The following is a 14,462-nucleotide window of genomic DNA, read 5'->3' as shown; positions in this document are numbered from 1 at the left end:
CCTGCACACCCTGTAGTTAACTCCCTGACTGTTCAGCACATTGCTGATCTGTGGCGGCTCAGAGCGATCACGGACAGCTTCTGCAGTTTCAGTTTGCTGGATGGGTGTTGATGGGGAGTGGATATGGGTGTGGCTGTTCGTAAAATGGGTGTGGTTAGGGGCGTGGCCTAAAATTGCGCCGCAAACTTTGTCCCTCTTTCCCTTCTTTAAAAGTTGGGGGGTATACTGGTGGACAAAACAAGACTGAGCACAAGACCTTCACAACCGTCTACACATCACAGAGAAATTTCATGGCACCTTCTTTCCATCTACCTGATGATCCTGAGGAACATCGGGATCTTCTTGTTTACATTCACGTGGGAGAAGAGGACAGGGATATCTCTCTGGTGTTGTCCTCTTACTGGATAGAGCTGGAGGAGACACATACAGGGACTGAATTGGGGGCAAAGGCTTAGCATTGCTCGTATAGCGGAGTGCAAAACAAAAAGAGTTGCAGCTGGGTATTTGAGACTGATGGGTTAGGGGACCACGGTAGGGTCAGAAGGTTAATAAAGTATTTAGGGTGGGACTGTTGAGGAGGGCCTTTCCATGAAATACTTGACTAACCTCTTGAGATAGGGGATTGTGTGAAGCAAGTTCAATGACATTGATTCTCTACACATAAGCCTGTTTTCAGATCATATACATGGCACAGATCTAAAGATGTCCGCTATTTCCTGTTCTCCACACCCTGCCCTGGAATGCAAGCAATGTCCAGATGTAAGAGGATCACCATGTAAGGAAAGGACCCACTGGCCAACCTAGAGGACCACCCCACTGATGACCTCATGGAACAACCCCATTGATGACCTCATGGATCTGCACATGATGAGACCCTCCAATCAGCTCATGAACTAGCCCATGCTCATGAACTAATTGATGAACCCACTAACCAATGAACACATCTGAGCATGCCCACTGTAGAGCCGACCAAGCCCCTTTTCCTAGTTTATATAAGTACAAAGTACTAGTATGTAACCCCGTCTCTTCCTTCCAACAAGAATTACATTTGGAAAATTGGAAAAACTTGGAAAATGATATCTAAAAGAAAAACATAGGCTTTCTGGAGTCGGACAGGGCCAATGTCCCTAGGCTGTTGCCTATTCTAAGGTTGGCACGATCAGTGTGGCGACAAGCCAAAAAAGTAACGCGCTTTGAGGGGGCAGTGGCAGAGCTTCCGTTATGGGGCAATGGATACTTCCCCACCCTTAAGGGCCACCCGTCAGCACAGTTTTGGATAACTCATACAGTCCTCGAGTTGGGAAATCTTTAGGTCTCAGGAACTGCTGTCTTTAAATCTTTTGGACAGATACAAACCGATTATAACATTCCACGCTCACAATTCTTTAGGTATCTGCAGCTCAGTACAGCGATTCAATCTCACCTGCGGAGGACAGGGTCAGGGGCATTAATATCGTCGTTCCCAAGGATAGGCATAGTGAAGTCACAGGGGCACCGGGGAATGATTTCGGCTATCTAAACACACGTTATCGGTTAGAGTGGGATTTGTGCTGTTGCCGGTACAGGACAAATGGAGGCTCCTAATTCCCTCTCTACAGGGAGAGGAGTGGGAGGAGGCACTGGAGTCTCCAACTATGGTATCTCCGTCCGTCAACAATAGATTGATACAATGCTATTTTATACATCAGGCATACTTAACTCCCACTCGCTTATTTACTATGGGCCAGCACCGAACGTCAGAATGCCCACGATGCCATGGACCAGACGCAAACTTTCTGCACATGGTGTGGAATTGCCCGATCATATAGATGTATTGGCAGGAAGTGACTTCCCTGTTGTCCTCAGTAGTGTTGATGCCTGTTCCATGCGACACGCTGTTGTGCCTATTTGGAGTAATGGAGGAGTGGGTGGGAGATCAGTACATAAGAATACTTCTTAGAGAGACATTGTTCCTGGCCAGGAAATTAATTGCCTTAAGGTGGATGGGGGGTTAAAATCCAACTGTGCGAGCCTGGATTAAACTGGTTCGCTCGATAATTCCATATGAGCGGGTAGTATACTGTAATAGAGGACGTCCGGAAAAATTCAGGAAAATTTGGGATATGTGGAACTCCACCCCTGGCACACTCGAAGAGGCCTCAGGTTGATTACTGTTACAATAATAGATTCATACTCGGTATTGGGTAATGAAGCGCATTCCAGTGGCATAGCTAGGCGGTATAGAATAGGAATAGTTATTATTACTAATTTTTGTTTTCTTTAGGTTTAGAGACTACAGATTACATTGAATAAAACTGACTACCTGCTATATATCAGTATGTTCTGGCAGGATCAGTGCTGTAGCATGAAGTTGACAAGGTTGACAGAGGTGCAGATAGTTCTTTGAAAATCTTATTAACTTATCTGTTAATGTTACTATTTGTTCATACTATTGACAGATATTCCTGGAAAGTACTTGAGTAATGCTATGTGTGATTTATTCTGTACCACATGTTTTTGGGATTACCATATTTTTCGGACCATATGACGCACTTTTTTTCCCCCAAATGTTGGGGGAAAGTAGGGGGTGCGTCTTATGGTCTGAATATAGGGTTGCGGCCGGGAATGAGGGTGCTGCGGTGGAGCGGGTCATCGGCGGCACGAGCAGGCTGTAGCAGCCTGCCGTGACCACGTGGGCCCGCTCATTACATATGCACACCCATCATCCCGCCTATCATCTCTCAGCGCTGAAGCCAGCGCTGACAGGTGGGCGGAATGATGGGCGGGGGGGTGCGCGCATATTAAACAGTTGTCCGTGATTACCCCTGGCAACTATAGCCTGGAGTGATCATGTGCGGCTGTATTCACAGCCCCCCCGCGCATCATCATCAGCGCGGGGGACAGTGAATAAGTACGATACACTCACCCATCACCGTTCCCCTGCAGCACCGCGATTTCCTCCTGTCTGCCAGCCAGCTGATCTTTGTAGCGAGCAGTGAGCACAGAGATGACGTCATCCCTGTGCGCGCTCTACACACACATCAGCCGGTAGACAGGATGCTGCAGGGGAACGGCTCCACACAGGTCAGCACCGGGGGCACTGAATCAGTACACTCACCCGTCACCGTTCCCCTGCAGCACCGCGATCTCCTCCTGTCTGCCGGCCAGCTGATCTGTGTAGCGAGCGGTGAGCACAGTGATGACGTCCTCGCTGTGCGCGCCGCTAGTCATGCAGGTCAGCTGACCGTCAGACAGCAGGATGAGCGATGCTGCAGGGGAACGGTGACGGATCCACACAGGTCAATAGTGCTGCTGCCGCCACAGACAGGGGGAGGAGCGATGCTGTATGGAGCGAGGAAAGGGGAGTATAAACGTTTATTTTTTTGTGTGATACAGGATACATGCCATATAGCAGGATGGGGCCATATAGCAGGATGGGGCCATATAGCAGGATGGGGCCATATAGCAGGATGGATGGGGGTATATAGCAGGATAAGGGCATATAGCAGGATGGTAGTATATAGCAGGATGGGGGTATATAGCAGGATAAGGGCATATACCAGGATGGCAGTATATATCAGGATGGGGAGCATATAGCAGGATGGCAGTATATAGCAGGATGGGGGTATATAGCAGGATGGGGGTATATAGCAGGATGGGGGTATATAGCAGGATCGGGGTATATAGCAGGATAAGGGCATATACCAGGATGGCAGTATATAGCAGGATGGGGGTATATAGCAGGATGCCAGTATATAGCAGGATAAGGGCATATACCAGGATGGGGATCATATACAAGGCAGGAGGATCATTACCAGGATGGGGTACCTTAGCAGAGAATTTGGGGACATTACCCCCATAACAGTGTCAGCAGCAGATCCTCGCCCCATAACTGTGTGTCATGACCACATTTTTTGCTTAAAATTTTATTTTCCTATTTTCCTCCTCTAAAACCAAGGTGTGTCTTATGGTCCAGTGCGTCTTATAGTCCGAAAAATACGGTAATAAAACGAAGTTAAAAAAAAAAAAAGAGAAAAGAAAAACATGGCAGCCTTACTGAGAAAATCCTAGGATGCTGACTGTATTTTCTTTCAAAACTACATAAGGAACTTTATACCCTCCAGGGAGACCAATAATATAAGGTAATGAACTGTGGTGGGGGAAACAAGGGCGCAATAGGGTCTTACCCGATATATAGGGTGTAAGAAAAAGAAGAGATGCACTCACCTGGTCTGGTTGTGATAGTCACAACTCCTATGACAGCGTATGGGAGTGCTGAGCTGGTTCCAGCTGCGGCCCCGTCAGGAGTGGTTGCTGTAAAAAACGGGCATGAAAGAAGACGGGTTTTCCAGCCGCGCTATGAACCACACCGTTGAAGATTCCTTAAGATATTTTTATTGAGTCAATTCCAACGCGTTTCAAAGGCAAACTGCCTTCTTCCTCAGGGAATAAAAATATACCGATACAGAAAAAAACAGGGTTTAAATAGAGACTGCACAGAGAGGCCATATTGCTGAAAATGACCTCATTGCCCCATGACTCATAGACACGAGGAGTGAATCTACGTCATGATTGGAAAAAAAGGGGGGGGGGGGGAGGAGGGGAGGAGGGATGAAAAAGAAAAAAACATTTTTTTATATTATTTTTTATTTGATGCATACAAATCTTGCATGCTTTGATGAATTGAATGAAGGAAAATTCATGTTCAGCATGGTGATGCAATGGGATGATTATATGGTGTATGAAAAAATATATATATATAGCGGAAACCACAATAGAAAAATGTGATGAAATAAAATTTGTTTTATCAAAAATTGTGCGTTCATTTATGTGTGCTCTATAATTGTATTTCTTTGGAAAAAGAATGGGGGGAAGGGGGGTCTTTGGAAAAGAGAAAAACAAGGAACTTGAACCTGCAGAAGAGGCATCGGAACAAACATAGAGAATCTGCCTCCTTCACCATTACTCTGCTCTAGGAGCATACTAGAGCATAGAGGTTCAAAAGGGATGTCATAAAAAATCCTCATCCACCCGGGTTTATAGTGAAAGAAATATATATATGTGGGTGAACGCTCTGGAATTTCAGCCCCATTAAATTTGGGGATAATGCGAGAACCATAAATGAACTGTTAAATCTCTACAAGGGCAGCGCTCCCGCAGGCAAAAACCAAAAAAGAGCGCTTGCACAGAGAGCGGATTCCCTGCAGTGAAAGGTCAAATGGGTTCAGATCGTGGGAAAAAGATATAGAGCGCACGCGCAGTATGCGGGGAGTCAGCGATTTTTCATAATGGAAAGAGATGTGAGCTCAAAAGGAGATGTGAAACACGAAAGGAGGCATGCTTAGGTGAAACAGTAATGTGAAAAACCCGATATTTCCCGATATTTCACAGGGGTGAAGTGTAAGGAGGGCATCCCTGCTTTGTCAAAAGGAGGAACTCCTTATACTGAAGTCGAACATGCTGCGATCTGTGGCTCATGAAAGCTATTCAAAAATATAGAAGCTATTTATCTATTCTATGATTGGAAGAAACGAAATTATATGATATATGAAAAATTGTGTGGTGAAGATATGATACAATGCTATAATAAAAATAAAAAATAAACATAAAATACATGTATGTTTTATCAGAAATTGTGTATTCATTTGTATGTGTTCCATGAGTGCATTTCTTAAAGAATATTTATTTGGGGGAAAGAAGAACAGGGGGGGCTTGAAACTACAGGAGGGGCATCGGAATAAACAAAGAGTGCCTCGTTCTCCTTTACTCTACCCTAGTAATTTGCTGAAAAAAACAATGGTTCAGATGAGATGTCCTATAAAAAACTATTTTTATCTATCTAGTTTAGTAGTACCATATATATATATAAACATATATATATATATATATATATATATATATATATGTGTGTATATGAATTTCTGAAGTTTTATCCCCATTTCATTTGGGGAACATGTGAGGATCGTGATCAGACTGATTGAATCTCTGAAAGGGCAGTGCACATGCAGTGTGAGTTAAAAACAACAAGGAGCGCTTGCCTAGAAAGCGGATACTTTGTGGTGAAAGGTGAAATGGGTTCAGACCGTGGGAATAAAGATATGGGACGCATGCGTGGTGCGGGAAGAGCCAGTGGTGTCCCGAGATGGAAAGTGGTGTAACCTCAAAAAAGGGGGGGGGTGTGTGAAGACACGAAAGGACGCATATTTAAGTGAGACAGGGATGTGAAGATCTGGATATTTCACAGGGATGAAATATGTTGAAGGCGTTCCTGCTTTGCTATGGATGGGTATTTCTTGTGCTGGAGTCAAACATACTCCGGTTTGTGACTTATGAAAGCTATATGAATAATAAAAAAATTGTCTTTTAAATATGATCATTGTATTATTTATGCTGCATGGTCTCTCGAAACATTGTACGGTTCAGCATAATAGGTCTTTTGATTTTAAGATCACCCCCATCGAGCAGATCCCTCCGAATATCAGTAACAGGATGGAGGTTTTAAGTAAGAAGGAGACCTTTTGGATCCACAGGCTGAATACTCTGAAGCCCTTTGGACTAAATGAAGTTACTGACCTTTTTTACTAAGTCCTTTTTATGAGCTCCTCCTTCTCCAACCTATTTCCAAAAGCCAGTTTTTATTGTATCTTCAGGGACTACTAGATTGTTGAGAGTTTCCTTTTTCTGCATTGGATATTCTCTTGGTACTCAAGAAGAGATTTCTTCCATCAAAGGGGATATTCCTTTTTGAATATGGAATCAATCCTCAGGTTTTAAAATATTATATATTTTTATATGTATTTTTATTTTTATTTTTATATGTATATATATGCATGTATATGCTTGTATAATTTTTATATGTACGTGCCTCTAGTTCAAACTTTTGTGAATGTTTTTACATGCCTTGTTTTTATACCCATTTTTCATCCTATGGGGATCATTATTATTATTTTTATAACAGATATTGATCTGGATTTTACCTGGCCCCCTTTTTTAGTTTTTAAGTATTTATCCAACGCTTTCATTATATTTATTACATTCATTATATTTATTCCATTATATTTCAAATACTTCCACTCCTTTATATATATATATATATATATATATATATATATATATATATATCATATTTGTTTCCATCATCCAAATTGTGGATCGACGGTCCCCTTGCCCGTCGATCCCCTTCACAAGCAGCACCTTCACATCAATATGTCTGTTTTATACATCTTTATACATTTTTCTCTCTGATCACGATCACACTATTCATTACAGGTTCCCACATGAGCCTATGTGTTTTCACCTTTGTGATCCCTTTCAGCCCCCCCCTTTTTTGAGGTTACACCACTTTCCATCTCGGGACACCACTGGCTCTTCCCGCACCACGCATGCGTCCCATATCTTTATTCCCACGGTCTGAACCCATTTCACCTTTCACCACAAAGTATCCGCTTTCTAGGCAAGCGCTCCTTGTTGTTTTTAACTCACACTGCATGTGCACTGCCCTTTCAGAGATTCAATCAGTCTGATCACGATCCTCACATGTTCCCCAAATGAAATGGGGATAAAACTTCAGAAATTCATATACACATATATATGTATATATATATATGTTTATATATATATATATGGTACTACTAAACTAGATAGATAAAAATAGTTTTTTATAGGACATCTCATCTGAACCATTGTTTTTTTCAGCAAATTACTAGGGTAGAGTAAAGGAGAACGAGGCACTCTTTGTTTATTCCGATGCCCCTCCTGTAGTTTCAAGCCCCCCCTGTTCTTCTTTCCCCCAAATAAATATTCTTTAAGAAATGCACTCATGGAACACATACAAATGAATACACAATTTCTGATAAAACATACATGTATTTTATGTTTATTTTTTATTTTTATTATAGCATTGTATCATATCTTCACCACACAATTTTTCATATATCATATAATTTCGTTTCTTCCAATCATAGAATAGATAAATAGCTTCTATATTTTTGAATAGCTTTCATGAGCCACAGATCGCAGCATGTTCGACTTCAGTATAAGGAGTTCCTCCTTTTGACAAAGCAGGGATGCCCTCCTTACACTTCACCCCTGTGAAATATCGGGAAATATCGGGTTTTTCACATTACTGTTTCACCTAAGCATGCCTCCTTTCGTGTTTCACATCTCCTTTTGAGCTCACATCTCTTTCCATTATGAAAAATCGCTGACTCCCCGCATACTGCGCGTGCGCTCTATATCTTTTTCCCACGATCTGAACCCATTTGACCTTTCACTGCAGGGAATCCGCTCTCTGTGCAAGCGCTCTTTTTTGGTTTTTGCCTGCGGGAGCGCTGCCCTTGTAGAGATTTAACAGTTCATTTATGGTTCTCGCATTATCCCCAAATTTAATGGGGCTGAAATTCCAGAGCGTTCACCCACATATATATATTTCTTTCACTATAAACCCGGGTGGATGAGGATTTTTTATGACATCCCTTTTGAACCTCTATGCTCTAGTATGCTCCTAGAGCAGAGTAATGGTGAAGGAGGCAGATTCTCTATGTTTGTTCCGATGCCTCTTCTGCAGGTTCAAGTTCCTTGTTTTTCTCTTTTCCAAAGACCCCCCTTCCCCCCATTCTTTTTCCAAAGAAATACAATTATAGAGCACACATAAATGAACGCACAATTTTTGATAAAACAAATTTTATTTCATCACATTTTTCTATTGTGGTTTCCGCTATATATATATATTTTTTCATACACCATATAATCATCCCATTGCATCACCATGCTGAACATGAATTTTCCTTCATTCAATTCATCAAAGCATGCAAGATTTGTATGCATCAAATAAAAAATAATATAAAAAAATGTTTTTTTCTTTTTCATCCCTCCTCCCCTCCTCCCCCCCCCCCTTTTTTTCCAATCATGACGTAGATTCACTCCTCGTGTCTATGAGTCATGGGGCAATGAGGTCATTTTCAGCAATATGGCCTCTCTGTGCAGTCTCTATTTAAACCCTGTTTTTTTCTGTATCGGTATATTTTTATTCCCTGAGGAAGAAGGCAGTTTGCCTTTGAAACGCGTTGGAATTGACTCAATAAAAATATCTTAAGGAATCTTCAACGGTGTGGTTCATAGCGCGGCTGGAAAACCCGTCTTCTTTCATGCCCGTTTTTTATAAGGTAATGAAAGCAGAGAGAATCTATCTGTTCAATTAATTCCTTAATAAATTAACTAACTGTAATCAATGTAACGTCATACACACACGGCTCTGCTCCATACATGTCGTACACCCATGGCTCTGCTCCATACATGTCGTACACCCATGACTCTGCTCTATACATGTCGTGCATACGGCTCTGCTCCATACATGTTCTAATACGTGGCTCTGCGCCAAACATGTCATACACACGCGGCTCTGCTCCATACATGTCTAACATGTGGCTCTGCTCCATACATGTCTAACATGTGGCTCTGCTCCATACATATTAAGGAATGTACATCTGGAACACCAGTGGTGTGAACAGGGTGCAAGACTCAAAAATATACAACTAAACAATAGGATAAAGAGTTGCACACCAGTCACAATGTATAGGGGAATAATGAAAAGCAGAACTGCTATGGGAATACTAGACTGAAAAATACAATGGACTATCTGAAAAAAGTATGCATTTTCTGTCTGAGAACCTTGCCTCACCCATAGCCATGTGTCTTATTTGACATATATAGCTTGGTCCTTTGCTTCCCATACAGAGCAAGTTTTTTTAACTGCAGGTGAGGTTACACATAAGTTAGGGACCCCAAAAATAGAGATTACCTTGACGTTTGGTTTTGGGGCTCCTTTGTATTGATCAATACAAAGGCTAAATATCTCTCATTCCTATTTTTCATAGCAGTTATGCAGATACCATTTTCATGTTTTTCACTTTTTTCAGATAGTCCATTGTATTTTTCAGTCTAGTATTCCCATAGCAGTTCTGCTTTTCATTATTCCCCTATACATTGTGACTGGTGTGCAACTCTTTGTCCTATTGTTTTGTCTGCTCCATACATGTCATACACACAGATCTGCTCCATACTTGTCTAATACGCGGCTCTGCTCCATACATGTCATACACACAGATCTGCTCCATACATGTCTAATACGCGGCTCTGCGCCATACATGTCATACACACGCGGCTCTGCTTCATACAAATTGTACAAACACAGCTCTGCAACATACATGTCGTAAATGCGGCTCCGCTTCATACACATGTGGCTCCGCTCCATAACACGTCATACACGTGTGACTCCACTTCATACACGTCATACACACGCGGCTCTGCTCCATAGACATCGTACACAAGCGGCTCTTTTACACACATATTGTAGACATGTAGTGATCAGTCCCTGAATTACACTGTGACTTTAAGAGACAATGCTCCCCTCTGATCTGTGCAGCACTGATTGGCCTCAGTGCTGCAGAAATAGGTGGCTGACATTTTACATCCCCCTTTTTGAATCCATTATCCAAAGCATAACTGGTGGCACTGGAGTGTGTGAGTGAGTGATAAATGTGTGGCATTGGAGTTCTACATTTAACCATAAAAGTTACTTTGTATCTAGATTGTACCTAACTGGGAACACCATAAATATTGTGTTATGTGTAACCTTATAATGGAAGACCATTTCAATGGCTTTTTAACCTTCGCTTGGACCACAGAAGAAGGGAATTTTGTTACTTACCGTAAATTCCTTTTCTTCTAGCTCTTATTGGGAGACCCAGACGATTGGGGTATAGCTACTGCCTCCGGAGGCCACACAAAGCACTACACTAAAAAGTGCAAGGCCCCTCCCCTTCTGGCTATACCCCCCCGTGGTATCACGGGTTCTCCAGTTTTAGTGCCAAAGCAAGAAGGAGGAAAGCCAATAACTGGTTTAAACAAATTAACTCCGAGTAACATCGGAGAACTGAAAAACCGTTCAACATGAACAACATGTGTACCCGCAAACAACAAAAACATCCCGAAGGACAACAGGGCGGGTGCTGGGTCTCCCAATAAGAGCTAGAAGAAAAGGAATTTACGGTAAGTAACAAAATTCCCTTCTTCAGCGCTCTATTGGGAGACCCAGACGATTGGGACGTCCAAAAGCTGTCCCTGGGTGGGTAAAGAAATACCTCATGTTAGGGCTGCAAAACAGCCCTCCCCTACGGGGGTGTCACTGCCGCCTGCAGGACTCTTCTACCTAAGCTGGCATCCGCCGAAGCATAGGTATGCACCTGATAATGCTTGGTGAAAGTGTGCAGACTGGACCAGGTAGCTGCCTGGTACACTTGTTGAGCCGAAGCCTGGTGTCGTAATGCCCAGGACGCACCCACGGCTCTGGTTGAGTGGGCTTTTAGCCCTGAAGGAACCGGAAGCCCCGCAGAACGGTAGGCCTCTAGAATTGGTTCTTTGATCCATCGAGCCAGGGTGGCTTTAGAAGCCTGCAACCCCTTGCGCGGACCAGCGACAAGGACAAAAAGTGCATCGGAACGGCGCATGGGCGCCGTGCGGGAAATGTAGAGTCTGAGTGCTCTCACCAGATCTAACAAACGTAAGTCCTTTTCATACCGGTGAACCGGATGAGGACAAAAGGAAGGCAAGGATATATCCTGATTAAGATGAAATGAGGATACGTCCTTAGGGAGAAACTCCGGAATGGGGCGCAGCACTACCTTGTCCTGGTGGAACACCAGGAAGGGAGCCTTGGATGACAGAGCTGCCAGCTCAGACACTCGCCGAAGCGATGTGATCGCCACGAGAAACGCCACCTTCTGTGACAGGCGAGAAAGGAAACTTCCTTCAGAGGCTCGAAAGGCGGCTTCTGGAGAGCAACTAATACCCTGTTGAGATCCCATGGATCTAACGGCCGCTTGTACGGGGGTACGATATGACAGACCCCCTGTAGGGACGTGCGCACCTTAGAAAGACGTGCTAGACGCTTCTGAAAAAACACGGATAGTGCCGAGACTTCCCCCTTAAGGAAGCCGAGCGACAAGCCCTTTTCTAACCCCGATTGCAGGAAGGAAAGAAAAGTAGGCAATGCAAATGGCCAGGGAGACACTCCCTGAGCCGAGCACCAGGTTAAGAAAATCTTCCACGTTCTGTGGTAGATCTTAGCAGAGGTGGACTTCCTAGCCTGTTTCATGGTGGCAACGACCCCTTGGGATAATCCTGAAGACGCTAGGATCCAGGACTCAATGGCCACACAGTCAGGTTCAGGGCCGCAGAATTCCGATGGCAAAACGGTCCTTGGGACAGTAAGTCTGGTCGGTCTGGTAGTGCCCACGGTTGGCCGACCGTGAGATGCCACAGATCCGGGTACCACGATCTCCTCGGCCAGTCTGGGGCGACGAGTATGACGCGGCTGCAATCGGATCTGATTTTTTGCGCAGTACTCTGGGCAAGAGTGCCAGAGGTGGAAACACATATGTGAGCCGGAACTGCGACCAATCTTGCACTAAGGCGTCTGCCGCCAGAGCTCTGTGATCGCGCGATCGTGCCATAAATGCCGGGACCTTGTTGTTGTGCCGAGACGCCATTAGGTCGACGTCCGGCACCCCCCAGCGGCGACAGATTTCCTGAAACACGTCCGGGTGAAGGGACCATTCCCCTGCGTCCATACCCTGGCGACTGAGGAAGTCTGCTTCCCAGTTTTCTACGCCCGGGATGTGAACTGCGGATATGGTGGATGCTGTGTCCTCCACCCACATGAGGATTCGCCGGACTTCCTGGAAGGCTTGCCGACTGCGCGTCCCTCCTTGGTGGTTGATGTATGCCACCGCTGTGGAGTTGTCCGACTGGATTCGGATCTGCTCTCTTTCTAGCCACTGCTGGAAAGCTAGTAGGGTAAGATACCCTGCCCCGATTTCCAGAACATTGATCTGAAGGGTGGACTCCTGCTGAGTCCACGTCCCCTGAGCCCTGTGGCGGAGACAAACTGCTCCCCACCCTGACAGACTCGTATCTGTCGTGACCACTGCCCAGGATGGGGGTAGGAAGGATCTTCACTGTGACAATGAGGTGGGAATAAGCCACCATTGCAGAGAGTCCTTGGCCGTCTGGGAAAGGGAGACTTTCCTGTCCAGGGAGGTTGACTGCCCGTCCCATTGGCGGAGAATGTCCCCTTGCAGTTGGCGCAGATGAAACTGCGCAAAGGGAACTGCCTCCATGGCTGCTACCATCTTCCCTAGGAAGTGCATGAGGCGCCTTAAGGGGTGCGACTGGCCTTGAAGGAAAGACTGCACCTCTGTTTGCAGTGAACGCTGCTTGTTCAGCGGAAGCTTCACTATCGCTGATAGAGTGTGAACTCCATGCCGAGATACGTTAGTGATTGAGTCGGTGACCGATTTGACCTTGCCAAATTGATGATCCACCCGAAAGTCTGGAGAGTCTCCAGCGTAACATTCAGGCTGCGTTGTCATGCCTCGAGGGAGGGTGCTTTGACGAGTAGATCGTCCAAGTAAGGGATCACCGGGTGTCCCTGAGAGTGCAAGACTGCTACCACTGCTGCCATGACCTTGGTGAACACCCGTGGGGCTGTCGCCAGACCGAATGGCAGAGCTACGAACTGAAGATGGTCGTCTCCTATCACAAAACGTAGAAAACGTTGGTGCTCCGTAGCAATTGGCACGTGGAGATAGGCATCTTTGATGTCTGTTGAGGCAAGGAAGTCTCCTCGAGACATTGAGGTAATGACGGATCGGAGGGATTCCATCCGGAACCGCCTGGCGTTCGCATGCTTATTGAGCAGTTTTAGGTCCAGAACAGGACGGAAGGAGCCGTCCTTTTTTGGAGCCACAAAGAGATTGGAGTACAAACCCTCGCCCTCGTTCCTGAGGGGGGACAGGGATCACCACTCCTTCTGCTCTTAGAGCGTCCACCGCCTGCAGCAGGGCATCTGCTCGGTGGGGAGGTGGGGCCGTTCTGAAGAATGGAGTCGGAGGACGAGAACAGAACACTGTCCTGTGCACGTGAGCACAATGTCCGTCACCCACCGGTCTGTGACCTGTGGCAGCTAAATGTCGCCAAAGGCGGGGGAGTCTGCCATCAACCGCGGATGCGGAGAGAGAGAGAGCTGAGAGTCATGAGGAGACCGCCTTGGTAGCGGTTCCTCCGGCTGCCTTCCTTGGGCGTGATTGAGCCCGGCCGGAATCTGAGCCCGTCTGAGGTTTTGTAGCCCTTTTGCACGAGGACAATTGGGACCTGCCCGAGCTTGGGAAGGACCGAAACCTCGACTGTACTTTTAGGACAGCATTAATAGGGTAAGTCGCAGTGCAGACATTGCGGAGTTACGGACGCCTCTGCGGTACAGATGTACATGTGCTCAAGGCCAGCTGCGCAAGAACAGCTGAAAAGGTTAGGTTGCCTATACGGCTGTGAATGCCGGAGCAACCGACACGCCGATAGCCTCCTAGACAGATTTCAACCAGAGTCCATCTGTCTGTGAATGGCATCTTTAAGTGAAGCCCCATCTC

At 45.4% G+C, this 14,462-nt stretch overlaps 1 protein-coding gene across 1 annotated transcript in view; it reads right to left on the bottom strand.

Annotated features, from left to right (window-relative positions):
• The window catches only part of LOC142312311 (uncharacterized), a 112,990-nt gene that overhangs the window by 66,320 nt on the left and 32,208 nt on the right, over positions 1–14,462 (bottom strand). The window lies entirely within an intron of this gene.

This window comes from Anomaloglossus baeobatrachus, chromosome 5 (genome assembly GCF_048569485.1).
Source record: "Anomaloglossus baeobatrachus isolate aAnoBae1 chromosome 5, aAnoBae1.hap1, whole genome shotgun sequence".
Taxonomy (NCBI): Eukaryota; Metazoa; Chordata; class Amphibia; order Anura; family Aromobatidae; genus Anomaloglossus; species Anomaloglossus baeobatrachus.
This window is presented reverse-complemented; position numbering and strand designations above follow the sequence as displayed.